The 18,845-nt window shown below is 34.8% G+C and overlaps 1 long non-coding RNA gene across 1 annotated transcript; it reads right to left on the bottom strand.

Annotated features, from left to right (window-relative positions):
- Nucleotides 1-7,725: 7,725 nt before the first annotated feature.
- LOC143239061 (uncharacterized) lies at nucleotides 7,726-16,520 on the bottom strand. The gene is made up of 3 exons (XR_013021010.1): nucleotides 16,231-16,520; nucleotides 13,633-13,698; nucleotides 7,726-12,628 (listed from the first exon to the last, which is right to left on the bottom strand). It is a non-coding gene; the product is annotated as an uncharacterized LOC143239061 (long non-coding RNA).
- Between the last annotated feature and the right edge of the window lie 2,325 nt (nucleotides 16,521-18,845).

Here is an 18,845-nt window from a genome sequence, read left to right as displayed (position 1 = left end):
AGGGCTGTTCAAAAAATACGCGGACTGACGTCATAAAACAAAATGTACTTTATTTAGAAGTTACAGGTCTGGGACCCCTTCAAGGTACTCTCCTCCCCAACGCACACACTTATCCCAATGGTGTTTCCACTTGTTGAAACAGTCCCGGTACGCTTCTTTTGTAATGTCCTCCAGCTCCTTTGTCGCATTTGCCTTAATCTCGGGAATCGTCTCAAATCTTCTTCCTTTCAAGGGTCTTTTGAGTTTGGGGAACAAGAAAACATCGCAAGGAGCAAGGTCAGGTGAGTAGGGGGGGGGGGGAAAGAACAGTGATCGAGTGTTTGGCCAAAAACGCACGAGTTCTGAGGCACAAATTTCGCAGCAACGCGGTGCATCTTCAGTTTTTCGGTCAAAATCTCGTAACAAGATCCAACTGATATCCCAAACTCTTCAGCAAGCTCCCTAACAGTCAGACGTCGATTTGCCCGCACCAGGGTGTTGATTTTGTCGACGTGTGGGTCGTCAGTTGACGTGGAAGGACGTCCATGACGCTCATCATCTTCAATGGACTGTCGACCATCCTTAAAACGTTCATGCCACTTGAAACATGCCGTACGCTTCATAGCAACATCACTGTAAGCCGTGTTAAGCATAGCAAGTTTCAGTCGCAGATTTTCCAAGTTTAACACAAGATTTCACAGCAAGTCGTTGCTCCTTCAGATCATTCATTCTGAAATCCGCCAAACGAAAAAAATCACACTTCACTTAAAACCGCGTAGCTAATACACAAATGAAGATATCCGCAATCGGGTAATAGCGTCGTAATCAGCTGATCTGTGCGAACCTAGCGACACTAAGCGGATTCCACTGGAACCAACTGGAGCCGCGCAATTCAAACAGTCCGCGTATTTTTTTTAACAGACCTCGTAGACAGTACATCAATGCGTAAAGGAAACTGCACAAACATCATTATGTCAAAATACTTTGTTTTGTTTTTTAATTTCATGCAAAGCTCTCTGTGTTTGCCGTCCCTAATTTAGTAGAGACTAGATGGAAACCAGCTAGTCATCAACACGTACCGCCAACTTTTGAGATACTCTTTTACCAACGAATGGGATTGATATTTTTCTTTGAATTTTGTGATCTCTTTTCTCTTTAAGATATTCTTTCTTTCTTCTTGACTTTCTTTGCTCTGCTACTTTTTGTTTATATTTTTTCCATTGTTTTATCGTCTCTAGCAGGTTTTTATCCTACTCTGTGCCTTTGTAGTAATCTTGAATCATACTCGAAGTCCAATCCAAGCTCTGTTTTACTTTCGCCAAAATAATCCTTCATTTGTCGTCAGTTACGTAATTTTGTTCTATCTTAGGTGGGTTGTCTTGAATTATTGAGCGAAAAAAAAAATCTGAAGTCCAATTTTACTTGGAAAGAAAGAGAACCATACCATTGGGTTGAAAGTGAATGAATAAATATTATAAATAATGTGAATTATTTTGTTATTCATTTATTTATTTGTAATTTCATTACTTGGATTGAAATTCAGGCAAGGGCAGTGTTGTGGAAAACTTTAGATTGCATTTCTCTCTCTTCAGTATTGAATCCAAATCTTTCCATCATTAAGGGGAATTGCTAGGTGAAATAAATTAAAATTCGAATTTGAGAAAATGGAAAACACTATACATTAATTAAAACACTTGATTCCAATAGGGGAGTGTTTTTTTTGTTGTTTTTTTAGAGAGAACTTTGTATAGGTTCAGGTCCTTTGGTAAAATGATTTGTGATATAAACCGTATACGTTAGCATCGTTTGATGATGTCCTTTTGTAATCAGTTTTTCCAGATTTGAGTTTTGCTTAAGAATTCGATATATAACACAGTAAGTGAAATTTTGGGGAGTCTTACAATATCTTCTATGTCACAGTGAAAAATACTGTATAATAGAAACGACTTTATGGAGCCTAAAATCTGTGTAGTAAGATCTGAATACGATGTTTTTTAGAGGAAACAAATTACTTTAGATAACACAGGACCGCAAATTTAACATCATTTTAAAAGTCGTTTTAGTTTTAATAACTGATTTTCTGTAATTCAAGTATGCAGATTTTGAAAATATTATTAATTGTTTTATATTATATAAAGGTTTTTACAAACTGGGAAGAAAAACTCTTACTTAGGTCAAATTATCATTCGTTTACCACAATGAACATTTTTTTTATTATTATGTTTATTATCCTTGGGTTCTAGAAGGAATGATAAGGCTCTCACGTTGCGATTGGTCTAGAAAAATCTATAGCCAGTGGCCGTCAGTATATTAAGCCTAACAACATGTTACTTGATTTTAATTAAAATGATTCACTATATGTGTAAAAGTATAAATTACATTTTTTAAAACAATCTGTACAAAATGGAGGAAAAATGGATATCATTTTCTGATTCAGCGTACAGGAATTACTGTAGAAATTTCGAAACAATAAAACCATTGCAGGTCTGTGAAATTGAATAATAAACCAGTTATTCAAAACACTACACGGTTTACTTGTGGTTGTTTTAACTGGACCGGTGTAACAATAGTTATACTAAATTACAGTAAAGTTTATTTATGGTTTCTTTTAAGTATTGATACCTTTTAGACAACTGAGAACATTTTTTTTATGATTTAACAGAATATTTCACCTTTATTCGTCCTGAATGTTCTTTACCCTTTAATTACTCAATAATTCGTTCAATATTTACATATTTCAAATATATACAAATAACATTTATGCTCCGTAATATTAATTTGGTATAAAATTAGCATATAAAAGTCTAAAATAAGCTAGACGATTAAGGGATTAAAGTTACAAACAAATAATTTGTACACTTCAGCCATCGCAATATTCCTTTTACTCCTTACTTTAGTTCTAATGTTCATAATACTACCCGGTAACAAAAACTTTCACACAGAATCTATTATTTTTTCTTTAGATTGTTTACTGTTCTTACTTATGGCACGTAATGAATAATCAATTTTCCATAAGTATTTTAAAATAGATACACCGATAGAATGTGTGTTTATAATAATACCATGAATCACATTGTATCTTAGTTTGTTCTGTACATAGTTAATGAATAAATGTTGTATTTATAGAAGTTTCCATTCCGATGTTATATTTGAATTTCTTTGGTTCATTGCATGTGCATTACAGGAGTTCCATTTTTTAAAGACAAATTAGCAAAAATAAAAATTATTTAAGAATATGAGCATACAAATACACTGGAATGGTGTGGGTTATATTAATAATTACAAGGTAATCCAAATCAATAGACATTAAATTCTAGAATATGTTTTTAAAGAGTTATTGTTTATTATGAATATAGTAGAAACCTTTCAAAGTGAGTGAAAGCTGGCGATATGTATCTAATTTTATGCGCAATAACGTGTGGTTTGTTAAAATTCGTACAAAGATACTCAAGAGCTATCTGAATTAAATATCCCTAACTTTGAAATATTAGAGGGAAAGCAACTAGGCAAACCAATCGCTGCTACTGTCCTACTGCCCTTTATTAACGATACATAAATTGAGAGTCAATCGCGTTAGTTATCACACCACGTGTATTAAGATGTAAAAGATTTGGTGACTAACATTCACGTGTATTTTGTACTTTAGTGTTATTGTATAACATTATTATGGCTCTAAATTATCCACAAAAACATAGCAGTAAAAGATGTGTTTGGGTTCATTTATTAGAGCGAAAATCAGTTTATGTGGTCAGCCACTTTGAAAAGTTTTTCTCAGAATCTTGTATGGGCTTTGTTATGTGATACAAGCAACAGAGTTTATTAATAACAAGTAAAAAAGATTTCCAAAGTTAAGTATGATGTAAGGATGGCGATGTCAAAAAATTACAGAAACAAAGTAGGGATGAATGGACAAAACCATACAAAGTCCTTACATAAATAGTCAGTAAATAGTGATTCAATCTTATGACACTATAAGTCTGTATACAACTATTCAGTTTAAATGCTTTTATTAAAACCTGAATTAATGCAAGTGAAAGGAATTCAGTATTTAGTTGTAGATAAAAAGTTATTCTTGAAGATATTTTTCTCCTAATGTATTGGTGTTTGTACAGTTTTGTATATCCATCCCTGCTTTATTTCTGTTCTTTTTGATGTTGTTGTCATACTTAATTTTGTAATTTCTTGTTATTGGTTTCACCTGTTTTTTAAAACAGTTACATTGAAGTATGTTAAGAAGTAAACAGTTATTTTATTTTTATAATTCAGTGGTAATATATATTGTTATTATCATATCAGTTTTGTCATTTCTTTCTTCACTTGTACAATACTCTAAGGTATTGTTATTACAATATACAGCTGGTTACAATATATTATAAATCATCACTGGTCATAATTTTGACTTCTTGGAACTTAATGTTAAGGATCCTACAGTAAGGAGGGAACATATAAAAATGTATAGCTGTATCATCAGATATTCATGTTTGCATTCTTTTTGGTACTGCTATTCCTATATAATTTTACCCTTACAAAATGTTTCTTATTACCTGTTTTGTGACTTCTTCCCCTCTGATTGAAGAATACAGAACTTCTGTGTGTGCAAAATAAAACTGAATGTTATATGTTTCTCTCCACTCACTCCATAACAGATGGGTTAGCTCCCTAATGACATTGAATGTATATTACAGAAAGCATTGTGTATTATACATGTTAAAGTCATCTCATGTTCATCTATTATTGGCTAGTAGTTCCTGTTACATTATGTACTTAAGCCTTTCAAAGGAATGGCATACTTCTATAAGTTAGTTCCCAGTTATCCAATTCAGCAACACTTTTTGATGCCATTGGAAGTCTCACAAGATATCAAACATTTAAAATAGTAACTCAACTGTGGCAGTTATTTGTAAGCATCACAAAATAAAAGTGTGAATGTGGCAGCCATTTTTTCTCATCCTGCCCCTACATACTAAGCACTACAGTGTTTAGTAATACAAGGAAACATATATAAAATACTGACTAAAAATATCTTTTGATGATAAGAAACCTTCCAAAATATTTTACTTGTATATTATTAACCTCTCAACCTTTGAACTTATTTACTGTAAAGTTTTGTCTTTCAGAATTTTAATGATCTTTAAATATTTAGCTTACTTTCCTATTTGTAATACTGATAGTAAAAGTAATATGGTTTTGTACCAATGCAGTTTGTTGTCTTTCAAAATCCTGTGTGCTTACTGGAAAGATATACACATTCTGGTCAAAGCATTTAGAAAAAATGTTTGTTAGTTTTTCAGTTTTGCACAAATTGTTTGTTTTTGAATTTTGTGCAAAGCTACATGAAGGGCTATCTGTGCTAGCTGTCCCTAATTTAGAAGTGTAAGACTAGCAGGAAGGCAGCTAGTCATCACCACTCACTACCCACTGCCAACTCTTGGGCTACTCTTTTACCAACAAATAGTGAGATTGACCATAACATTATAACATCCCCAAGACTGAAAAGGTGAGCATGTTTGGTGTGATGGGGAGTCAAACTCATGACCCTTAGATTGCAAGTCAATTCCCCGACCACTTAGCCAGACCAGGTTAGGCCAAGAGAGAGAGGAGAGATTGAAAATCGAGAACAAGAATACAAACCGATACTGACAAGATGACCCAACAGAAAGAAAAAGGACCCAAAATGACAATGGGGTTAGCAAAGTTAGGAAAAGGTTTATAAGTATAAAGAGACATGACATCAGAAGGTTCCATGGACTATGACAAATTAAAAGTGGTCTTGTTGAAATAATGTGAAGAAGGTTCAGAGATGTCAAACCTTACACTGGAGAAACTGTACTTTATTTGTGGAATGTATACAGTAATACTTTACAAGATAAGACTGACATGGCCAAGTGTTTAAATAATTCTGAGGGACTGACAGATCTATTAATATGTGAATAGTTCATGAGCACGTGCTGAATTGACATGTCACTGTTCCGAAAGCAGAGTACGCCAAAAGATGTATATGAGATGATCAAGCTGGTAGAATAGTATATGGAAACCCATGGAGGGAGCATAACTCTCATGTCCAAGAATAAGCACTTAAAATAAAAACCAGAGGTGGCTGACAGAAATAGGACTTCAAGAGTCCATCAAAGGAGACCAACAGACAAATGGGAGAAAAGATACTATATTTGTTATAAAATAGGGCACACTATGAGTGAGTGCAAATCCATTACCAACAAGCAACAGCAAAAATATAAACATAAACCAGCTGGAGCTACTTATAAAAACAGTGCTGATAAGAAACACATCAGATTCACCACAAGAAGGAAGTGTCATTTCCATGATTGATCAGTGCACAATTAATGATCAGTTGGCATCAGCAAATGGATCAACAGTGCTAGTAGTGATTACAGCATGTTACAAACACTGAGAGGTGTCAAAAAGTCACAACATGCTAATATCTTAAAGACAAAAAAGTGAAAGTTCAATGAGACATTTGGTGTAGTAGTGAGAACCAATCTAGTATCTCATAACCAGATGACAGGCAAGGTTTATCTGTGTATGCTGACTGATAGGAACAGTGAGAATGCTTTCCATAGCAAAGACAAAATGGATACTCCATACCATGTAGGAGACCTTGAGGCCATGTGTATGTAGGCACAAACATACAATTTGGTGATTAGAAACATACCAGGTACTAGAAATTTGGAGTAACTAGGCAGAAAGAAGATTTATGAGGCATCTGCAGTCACTGCTATAGCTCAAGAGAAGAAAATAAAGCAAGACATTAAGTCCTTGCAAGTATAAAAGAGCGACATCCAAAGGTAGGCATTACTCAAGAAAGACTCAAACACAATACAAAACAGAATGAGACTTACGAAACAGAAGACCATGAAGTAGTAGTGTACTGGACCTATCAACACAGTTCTACTGGTGAAACTAAACACACTGAAGGCAGTAAGAAGTACTTATATAACAAGAACATTTTGATGTTGAATAGAAGTCTTAGTTCTGCTATTTGCAGCCAAAAACAATGGCAATAGCCTTATTTGGCAATGGAAAGGAAATTTTGCTGTACAGGAAATGGTCAACGGATAGCACTATGAGGTTAAAGTAGATGGAATGACCAAGGGCAACCATGAGAATTTGTTGAAGAGGTATTTGGAGAGAGAATAAGGATGATGAATGAAGCTATTAGGTAGAGATGAACATAGTAGATGTGGCTGTCACAGAATCAGAATATGAAGACAGTAACTTTCTTAAAGATGAAGATTAACTAGGCCTAAGATCACTATGTGGGAACAAGACATACAAGAACAATGGCATAAGTTATATACTGTAGAAATCTGGATTATATAACACAATAATAACTAGCCATAGAAATTTTGGTAAATAAAAGTAAGATGGTAAAGATTTTAACTTGGAGTTTAAAGGTGTAAATTTTACTACAATGTTAAAGTAGGCTTAGTATGTATAATGTACTTTAGGCTTAGGTATATTTCAACTTGTAAATCATAAAATAGAATAGATACATTGCTGTGTTGAATGAATAAAATATAAAAACTAGTTTACTGTTTTATGGTGTTTGAAGAATTCATTTGTTTACTTAAACTAAGGTCCATTAGATCAAATTCAGCTTATACTGTTATAGATATCTTATAAATCAGGCTGAATACATTTTATTTTTAATGTTACTTCTTTAGGTTCCAAATCATTAGGATCTGAGTTCTATATAATTAAAGAAAACGTTATTATTTTAGCATGATGACAAAGAGCAATAAAAAAGTACTATTGGTTCTTAAACATTAGATTTAACTGTAACAGTGTTAACAATAAACTACTGGTATTTAACATTAAATATGTATTTTCAGACTATAAGCATAAATACAATGATTAAGACTAGTGAAGAAGTTAAGTGTTAACACTTTGTTAGTTGTAATGGGTGCAATGAGTTGGTTTTATTTCACAACTCAGGACTGACATGTACTTTTAAAGGTAGTGATGAAGATGTGCAATTTTTTATGTAGAGTTTGTGAGTCAGAGGAAAAGTTAAGAGGTTATCCTAATCAAAGAGGCAATAAATAAAGAGAAGTGTTGACTGTGAGAAATGCCAGTAGGATTTCAGGAGGAGCTTATGCTTTTATGTGCAAGGAATACATCTCCTAACAATGACTTTCAGGAAGTTAGAAAGGGTACTATTAGGGTTAAAAGTAGTGGATTTAGTTATAATGGGCATGTTCTACTGAGCAACAAATGTCAGCCTTTGACTTTTGTAGATGGCAAAGTATTGGAAATAAAACAAAAGCGTCAGAGAAGGATGGTGATGATACAGAGGTTATAGTTATATGTAATTCATTAAAAAGGCATGTAGATAAAACAGTTTATGGGGTAAACAGGGAGAAAAAAATCATATCATGCTACCCAGGTGGCAAATGGAAGATATTACTGATAGAGCAGAAATATAATAAAGAGAGCTAGGAGAAATGCAGTTTTTTGTAGCACATGTAGTGGCTAATGATGTAAGGAAAGGTAGGTCAGAGGAGCTAATTAATAAGTACAAATGGTTGATAAAGGCATTTAACCCTTTCACCATGGGTCAAATGGCATGCCATTGCATTTGTTGACTTGCATTCAAACTTTTATTGAACAATTACTTTATGAATTTATGGCATTATGTTTGATATCAAACTCTAGATTATGACTCAAATGTTCATGTTATATGTTACTTAATTCTTTAATTTAAATGGAAATATTTTAAAGACTCGTCTAAACTTTGATTTTTGTGTATCACATGGAATTTTGAATGCAGTACTGGTTCAAATTAGATGTTTGTAACGTGAAAATACAAACTCTATAGCTAGAATATAAAATAAAAACCTCCTATCTTTTCTATATCCTAAAATATCACTAATGCACCAAATCAAACAAAGTTGCCCCATTCATGTTCTTTGATTTTTTGGAAATGATTCCTTATATACACTTAAAAATACATATGACATGTGAATAACCAATCAAAAACTCAGAATATCCCCCAAGCAGTTTTCTCAGCTATTTTCAAATATAAAAGTGTCATCTCTTTCTTTCAAGACAAACCTTTGTGCTGGTAAGTTGAGACTTTATACTGTTTGAAATCTCATATTTATGTAGACCCAAATACAACTCAGTTACTAAAAGTGATAAATTATAATGGAATTCTATGGTCTCAATGAAGTCATTATGATTTTTTTGGTTAGTTAAGTGTATATATATAACCTAAAAAAAGTATTTCATTTCACATCCTCCATGTATGAAATTTTTTACGGCTTAGCACTAGTAATCTACAACAAGCAGCAACCGAGAAAAAGGTCGTAACTAGAACTAATAAAAGAAAGAATTGTTTGTTTCATTTCTTTATTTACTGTTCTATATTTTAAGAAAAATAAGTTTAAAAACTGATTTATAAATAGTAATAATGTAACTGAAATGTGTCTATTTACAAAGTACTCTAAATATACTCATATACTGCAGTTGATTATTTGTGATTCCTCTATATACTGGTATATGTTTTATCACTGTCTTTCTATACTATTAGTTTCACAAATAGTCCTGCCCACTTGGTATTTATATGCATAAATTTGAATGTGTGTGTTTACAGGCTCTCAAGAGATCTGTAACTCAATTAATACATTAAGGTATATATGATATTCAAGAAATCTGTAACACGTTACATTATGGTATATTTGGGACTTGTGTATGTTCAAATGCAATACTTACATTTGACATATTGCTCATTTATAGTATATTTTGGATTTGCATGTATGAAGATCTCAAAATGTGTGTAACACAATGCTTATAGTTTGCCTACTGTTTAACTTGTATATTATGTAAGCAGTGTATGAAGAATAGGTGAATAAACACAAATATTTTCAGTGTGTGTATATATGACTTGTAAGATGTTTTCTACTTTTTGTTTCATATACTTCTGAAATTAATTCATAAAAGTAAAATGTTCTGTAAATACTGTTTTATGTTCTTGTGTTAAGTACTGTAATCTTTTGTGTTCAATGGAACTACAGGCAGAGAATAATGAAATCTCTCCTAATAATAATATAAAACTAAGTTTGGTGAAAGGAATAACATTTAACATGGCTGATTAATGGCCATTTTAACTGTATTACCTGTAATATATGCCAAAAATGATATAAACATGCATTGTCAGTGATTATGGAGGTTAAGACATTGTCCTGGATCCTAAACTCAGTTCTATAATGGTTTGGCAGCTACCATTAATATTGCTATGTTGGCTTTTTTACCACCCACAAATGATGGTGACTCTGGATAACTTTTGGCTTATCACATCGTCTAGCATCTGCAATGTATCTTTCAAGTGTCTGCCTCAACTTCCAAAGGCGAGAGAAAGAAGAAGGGATATTCTTGGGCCATTGTTCAGTATTTTCCTGGAGACAGTGTCATTCTATCTGTCATGGTGGATTCAACATCACCTGGGATGGGGGTTTTCAACATGTCTTAGTGAAAGTTGAAGCACTGCAATGGCTGTTAGATGGTGTTGGCACAATGTAATTTCTGCCCAGTGCTCTGAATGTCAAAGTGAAGAAATTCATCCAAGTGTGGGTAAATGGTAGGAGTAACTATGACTCTATTAAGATCATAGAATCTTAAGATCATAGAACATTTGCTAAGCACTGTCCTATGGAGGTACCTCCCTTTGGTATCACTTGATACAGAAGAACTTATAATTAAACCTCTGCACACAAAGAAAGAGAACATTAAAAACCCACATTCTGGCCTCGCCACCCACCACATGTCCAAGGGCAGGGGAAGTCATCCCAAGGATGGTGATCCTTCAAACCATGATGTGAACTTACCGAACTCATCAGTTATTTGGGTACATGGTAGGGGATTGCATCTCTACTCTGTATTTGCATTTTCTAGGGACTTGGCTGACCCTATATCAAAGCAGGCCATTTTTATAAATGGAAAGTCAATTAATGAGTAAAAGCTATGGTTTGGCATTCCTGGGGTGCTAGGGTGGCAACTAAACCCAAGCTACTTTGCACCAACCAGGGATGGTAGCTTCTGAGTGACCCCCAGCAGTGATGGACAGGATTGCCTAAGATCAGGAGTAGACACAATGAGTAATTCCTGTTCTGATGCGGGCTCACATACCTGAAGTGAAACTGGTGAAATTAAACATGCTACCACTGGAGGTAGGCACAGAACTATTGAAGTGGATGGCATAAGTTACATCACCTCCCCTTCCAAGGTCAGTGTCAACCATACCACTACAGTGGATGGTAATTACCGATCTGTGTCCTATAACATGTTGTATATGAACACAACATCATATACCGAAATAATGTCTGAAAACATAAGAGAGGGAATTCATATTGTCTCAAATGTGGGTATACAATCAAAAGAGAGAACATGTAATTGTATATAACGGTTAGCACAACTGTGTTTGTTGCCCTTCCCTGAAGAAAAATGGCATGTGATCTATGTGCACATGAGTTTATGGCTTTCACATGCTTGCAGCCCATCAGGCAAACATACAGAGATCATTGGCACAGGCATGCTGTAAATACTGTGAAAAAAAGTATAGCAACCATCATGCTATTGCCTGTCATCTACCAAAATATCCCTATCAGCAAACTCTTATGTTTGCAGCAGATACTGAGAGCTTTGACTGTGATATTTGCAATATGAAATTCAAAATAAAAGCAGGACTCTTTCAACATAAAAGACACCAGCATCCAACCACTATAAATGCCAAACGAATAATATCCCAAGGAGTCAGGATGACATCCGAGTGTCCTCACTCAAATATAAAGTTTTATATTTTAGTTGTTATTTTCTCTACCCTAACAATGTATACAGGCTCAGACCTCCCCTTGATCAACCTTGTAACCACCATGAAAATTCAAAACATATTTAAATTACTTTTTTGATCATATTGTTCCAGACAACTATACACTATTTATTCTTACAGTTACATCTAATTCAAATTTCCCAGACATTTAGACATACAGCTTTAAAGCCACTGAGATTAGCACCAACACAGATTATCTCAGGAGGGAAGCTTTTTTATAAATAAAATATATAGTTAACAGCATGCATGGTCAACTTACACACTGCTCTCATTAGATGTAATTGTATTACTGATAGTTTTTAATTTAGTTATTTTTTAATCAAACCTAATAAGTTTCTCATTTTTACATTTTAGTTAGAATTATACTAACAAATAAAGAATACATATAACAAAACAAGAAATTTACTAGTTAAACATGGGTCTTGTATTTTTTGTTTTTAATCCTCAAAATCTCCACTAAAGTTACTCTTACAATTTGTAGAATGTTGTTATTAGTTTACGTAATTTTTTATTGATATTAAATATACCTGTTTAAAACACAAAATATTAATACACAACAAAAAAGACAATGTCCAACTATTTTTCTTACCTTCTCAATGCCCTTGCATGGTCAGGTGGTTAAAGCACTCGACTCGTAATCCAAGTGTTGCAGGTTCGAATCCCTGTGACACCAAACATGCTCGCCATTTCAGCCATGGGGCATTATAATGTGACAGTCAATCCCAATATTCATTGGTAAATGAGAAGTCCAAGAGTTGGCAGTGGATGGTGATGACTAGCTGCCTTCCCTCTAGTCTTACACTGCTAAATTAGGGACAGCTAGCACAGATAACTCTCGTATAGTTTTGCATAAATTTCAAAACAAACCAATCGATGAAGTATTAGCCATACTAAATTGAACCAGTAGAACTCAAAACTGTTTTTGATGGTAAGCTAATCTCTTGAAAAATGCAGTAACTTAAAATCAGTTTCCACTGGTTATAAATAATCAAACAGAAAATGTACAAGAAAATTACCTGTATTTTTAAAGACAACATGTGTTAAGAGAGGTATGGCATATAACTGATTAAACAAACCTGGTGAAACATTGTGGATAAAATAAACAAAAGTTTTACAAAGTACAACTAAGTGTGTGAAACTTTATTCTGTTAAATTATCTCCATTGGTAGTTTGATACTAGCTGATTTTATTCATTAGTGCAAGTCTTACATACATGTGAAATTACACCTATGTGTATAAATCTTTTATTTACTTGTTTCTATCTCAATAGGAAAGGTAATGTCTTAAAAGATAGGGCTTTACAACTGTTCTGTATTACTTAACGTATCAATGATCTAAACAATAATTTATTACATGCACTACTTTATAACATTCTTACACAGAAGGAGCACAACCTTACACAGTGTAAATGAGAGGCATTTTGATTTAAAAATGTGTAACATCAGTTAATCTATTCTTACAATGTGTACATATATATATAGTATTGAATAGCATTTTGAAATGACATCTGGCAGTTTGAAAAAGTTGCATTAAATAATAAGTAAAGACAAGTGATGTTTGTTATATATGACTGGACAGAAAAAAAATACTCCACCTGTAATTGTTTTATAACATTTCTAAAGAGATACTTGTATTTTAGGAATAACTCCACATTTGTGGGGACTATTGGAAATAAAAACCTTACATAAACATTAGTGAAAATAAAATATTTGCAATTATTTAAGGCATGGTTTGAAAACTATAGAACCTTGCATTGTCACAAAACTATAGAAATAAATAATTCTTTAACAGCAACAAGCTTGTCCTACCTGTGTAGAATGTAGCAACACTTAAGAGGATCATATCGGGTGTTTTCAAGAGGTGAAAAGATCGAACTGAAATATGAAGATTTTTTTGTTTTCACACTTTAAAATTTAGACTGATAGAACATTTTAATTTAAATAACTTGTCATTTCCTCATGTTGTTGTTTTGAATTAAGCACAAAGCTACACAATGGGCTATCTGTGCTCTGCCCACCACGGGGTATCGAAACCCGGTTTTTAGAATTCTAAGTTCCCAGACATACTGCTGAGCCACTGGAGGCATTTCCTCTTGTAAAAATGTTTTCATAAAATGTTAATAAAGTTACCTAGAAACATTTTAAACACAGTAGTCCCACGTACAATGACTTATGTTACCTACCCATTAAATACTGATATCTACACAGTTACCTTTCAACTTTTACATTTTTAGAATTGAGTTTCATACTAAAATCCTGTCCTTGTTAAGTATAAACTCATGTTCTCAACAAAACATGTTACTTGATTTCTAAATGTTCTTTACACATTGCTGAGCATCTATAACTTACCCATACACCTTCACTCTCCCATCTTCCATGTAACTTATGGCACAAGATCAGGAATCTTCAATAAGCTTTCATTTCTCATCAAAAATTAATTTCATCAAAAGTTGCAGTCATTTTGAAAATGTTAATGTAAGTAAGATGGGGGGGGGGGGGGGGAGGTAATACAGAAGTACCAATTTTAAATTTATTTTAATACTATAAATATAAAATTAAAATCAAGTAGAGTTATCTCTTGAAAACTGAAAGTCAGAATACCAATGCTGTAGCATAGAAATATAAAACTAGAAGCTACAGAGAATATAATAATAGGCTACAAGAAATATGTAGAGTTAGTGTAGAATCCAGAACCTGAAAATAAATCAGAGAAATGTAGTCCAGGAAGAATGACTGGAGCAGATCAGCTTTATAAAAAGACTGGATTTAAAGAAACTTAGAAAGAAAACATTCTTTTCAGAGGTTACTTTTGTCAGTTTTCCTGGTGTATTAAACCTATGGAAACAAGAATGACATACATAAGTAGGGAGAATACTATGTCTTGCTCTTGCAACAGAAGGGTTCTTAGGAGAGCAGTCTAGAGCTGTACTATAATCTCACTCCATTCATATATAGCAACAGCCAAGGAGTCACACAATCAGTCAAATAAGTGGATGTTTATGGAGAACAATAGAAGGACACAAGCAGTCCTCAAGGATGGCATCAACAACACAGGGACAATATCATGGCTGCATATGCATATTTAACCCTTGGCAGTAATTCATTTTCTTGGGTAGTTTTTGGCTTGAAAAATAACGTCTACTCGAAATATTGCTACAAAAATTCCTGCCATAGTTTTTAAAGGTGATATTATCCAGAAGTCTTGTTTCATTTATATATAGACGAATTATAATGTATAAATATTCATGGATTAAACACACATTTTTCAGTTTAAATACATCAGGCATATGCATAGCACAACACAAGTAATTATTCTAATTGCATTTCGGAAGCTATTTTAGCAATTAAAACAATAAATCTTCGTAGCACTATACCTTGATTGTTTGTTTGCTGGCAAAAAACACTGATATATCGCTAAAATCAGTATCAAACATGCACTTCATTCTGTTCTGTAAGATGTGTGGAAGGACTAACTCATATTTCGTCTGCTGTCTAGTCTCAAGAGAAAGACTTACATAAATTAGCCGGTCGCCAGTGCCCATCTTGGGTGCCAACAAATGGTAGGGGTGACGGTGTACGATGGTTATGAGCGATTTGCAGCCTTGTATGGTAATCTCTGCTGATTTTTTTTTCCTTTTCGTGTCCAAAGATAAAAGGCATTTACACAGCTGTTGTTGAACAACATGTGGGTTAAGGCGTTCGACTCATAATCTGATGGTCGGGGGTTCGAATCCCCGTCGCACCAAACATGCTCGCTCTTTCAGCTGTGGGGGCATTATAATGTTAGAGTCAACCCCACTATTCGTTGATAAAAGAGTAGCCCAACAGTTGGCGATGGGTGGTGATGACTAGCTGCCTTCCCTCTAGTCTTACACTGCTAAATTAGGGACGGTTAGCGCAGATAGCCCTCGAGTAGCTTTGTGCGAAATTCACACACACACAAAATTATACTTTTCGTACGATTTTGTAACTCACGGTCAGTGTCATAGAATTATATTTGTGAAAATCTGGACGTTCACTTTCATTTAGTAATAACGGAGACACAAATTGAACATTTGCTCCTATATTTGCTTCACTTCTGTTTCAATAGGAATACTTATCATGGCAAGGTCACTACTGTATTACCTGATATTTGTCAAGAAATGTGTACACCTGTTTTTACACCCAAATTCAGCATTACTGATGTTAAATCATTTATGTAAAACTTCTGGGAGATTTTCTTCAGACTCTAATAAAACACGCCCACCTTTGAAACACTGTTTTTCTTTCCCCTGGAAATAGATACGCTTTGCAATGTAAACAGGGGTCTAGATCCCATAACATATCACAATTGTGAGTTTAAATACAAGTTTCATTAAAATTATCGAAAAAGCATTTGATACCAAGCAAATAATGTGCTTTATTTACCTCACCACATCTTTTGTTGTCACGCGCCTTTTGCTGATATATAGCTACTATTCTTTCTTCAGTTTCGAGCATGCGTCGTTCGTGCCCACGTTTACACATTCGTTGAACTTCAACCGTCGTTTACTGCTTTCCCTTTCATCGCGATAATGACAGTTTACACAGTGATCTACTTGTTATAGATTTTCGTTTACCTTCACTTTCTGGCATTCTAAAGTTTGAACACACTTCGAATTCTTGAAACGACGCGTATTTGAAATATAACAATATCACACAAATAAAAGCAAACTACACAATATAAGACGAAACTACCAACTACATCTACAAACTAAATAAATGTGAATAAATATCTCGGGTTGAGTGCTTTAAGAAAAATCGTATTCAGTAAAATGTAAAATTCAACTATTTTTTCGAATCTCAAAATGCACTATCAAGGAACCGGAAATGACGTCACACACTGCACCCTGTGTGTTTGTGAACTTCAAGAGCATCGGGCTGTCTGCTGAGCCCACCGAGGGGAATCGAACCACTGATTTTAGCGTTGTAAATCCGTAGACTTACCGCTTTACCAGACGGGGACATATAAGTCTGTCTTTCGTTGGTTTAATGTTTGCGTATTTATGTAGGAAATTAATATCTGTTAATTTTTTAACTCATTAACATCTGTCTGTGGGCTTACAACGCTAAAATACAGGTTTCGATACCCGTGGTGGGTAGAGCACAGATAGCCTATTATGTAGCTTTGTGCTTACTTCAAAACAACAACAACAACTGTACTGTCTGTAATTATTTGTGTGTGTGTTGATGGTACATTGTCCAAGCAGGACAGGCATATTCCATTACCAGGTCAATGTATTTTTTTATGTGACTTTTGTGATAATCTCTTAACATAGTTTGGCCGTTGGAAAGTTTTATTTCTGATTTGAATGATATAATTATTTTACGTTAATTTTGAATCTTAACTTATATCGCCCCTAGTGGCTCAGCGGTATGTCTGTGGACTCACAACACTAAAAAGCGGGTTTCGATACTCGTGATGAGGAGAGCACAAATAGCCTCTTGTGTAGCTTTGTGCTTAATTCAAAACAGCCACCTAAGTTATATCAAGAAATTTTATCTTTGTGATGATATTTATTATTGTTCCATGTAAATATATTTTAGGATAATTTATTGGTATTTTAATCATTTTGAAGCCTATTAGGCCCCACTTTTCGTAGGAGTGTTAAGTGCTTGATGCACGCTCACTAGTTGAAGTTTAACGTCACTCAACGTCAATAACGAGTATGCCCCCCGTGAGCATCAATAACTGCTTGGCATCTCCTGCCCATGGAAGCGATGAGATGACGAATCACATCCTGTGGAATGGCTGTCCACTCAGCCTGCAAAGCTGCTGCAAGCTGAGGTAGAGTCTGCGGTTGAGGTTGTCGCCGTCGCAGACGTCGGTCCAACTCTTCCCAAAGATGTTCGATGGGGTTTAAATCTGATGATTTGGAGGGCCAGGGAAGAACGTTGATGTTATGGTGTCTCAAGAAGACAGTGGTGAGTCGGGCTGTGTGAGAACGGGCGTTGTCATGTTGAAAAACGTCGTTGACGTTCACCATGATGGGTTGCACATGGGGCCTAAGAATCTCGTCGACGGTTGCGTACGGTCTGATCGGAAATCCTACACAGCCCTGGTATGGTTGAGGCAGTAGACGTCGCAGTGGTGGTCCTATCCCGAAGGTGACGTAACCGGGTGTAGCGATCTTGTGCGGGCATGGTCACACGAGGTCTGCCAGATCGTGGACGGTCACGAGTTGATCCATGTTGTTGGTGACGATTCCATAGCCTTGTGATGGTGCTTGGGTGGACATTCACAGCTCTGGCAACATCTGATCGAGATTCGCTTGCTTCCAAGCGACCAATGGCGTTGTTGCGTTGTACTTCAGTCAGTCTTGGCGTAACTGTATTGCGTGTCGGTGGCTTAACACTGAGCTATGGAAACCGAGAACCCGTCACTTTTATAGGGATTTTGCACATGTTGCACTTGCAGAACATGCAGATCTCTCAAACAAATTTATTGGACACGAATGCGTTTTGGCGAAAAATCCGATGTTTTCCTCCGTTTTCAAAGTGCACAACTGTTATTGTCATTTTGGTCTGACAATCAGTGTCTTAACACGTGTAACATCACATACTCTGAGCTTGTAACGTTATTACATATATTTCTCTTTAAAATAAAAAAAATATCCCTTTTGTGTTTCTTTTTTTGAAGAGTATATATAGGCTCTCCTCCCCGAGACCCCTAGACACCCGGGCCCCGGAGCACTTTCCCCCCTAACCCCCCTTCTCGTCGGGCGTGTCCACTGCTACTATTCAATTAATGTTTTAACTTCAAATTTTAAGTCAGGTTTTGAAATTTGTGTATAATTACGTAATTAGTTTTTGTTTTGTTCTTGAAATTGTATTCGGGCCAAACTTATTGTTATTTACAAATTTACATGCTGTTACCAAAAACCACATATCAGAGAACGTATCAGAGAAGGCGGTGATGTAGAAAGAGGTCAGTTTATACAAGTGAGTGTATACGTTGTACTGTGCTCTGGAGACTATTTTTTGATTTGATAACGTGTTAACTT

Source organism: Tachypleus tridentatus, chromosome 13 (genome assembly GCF_004210375.1).
Source record: "Tachypleus tridentatus isolate NWPU-2018 chromosome 13, ASM421037v1, whole genome shotgun sequence".
NCBI classification, from domain to species: domain Eukaryota; kingdom Metazoa; phylum Arthropoda; class Merostomata; order Xiphosura; family Limulidae; genus Tachypleus; species Tachypleus tridentatus.
The sequence above is the reverse complement of the archived record's forward strand: the minus strand, read 5'-3'. Positions and strand labels throughout refer to the sequence as shown.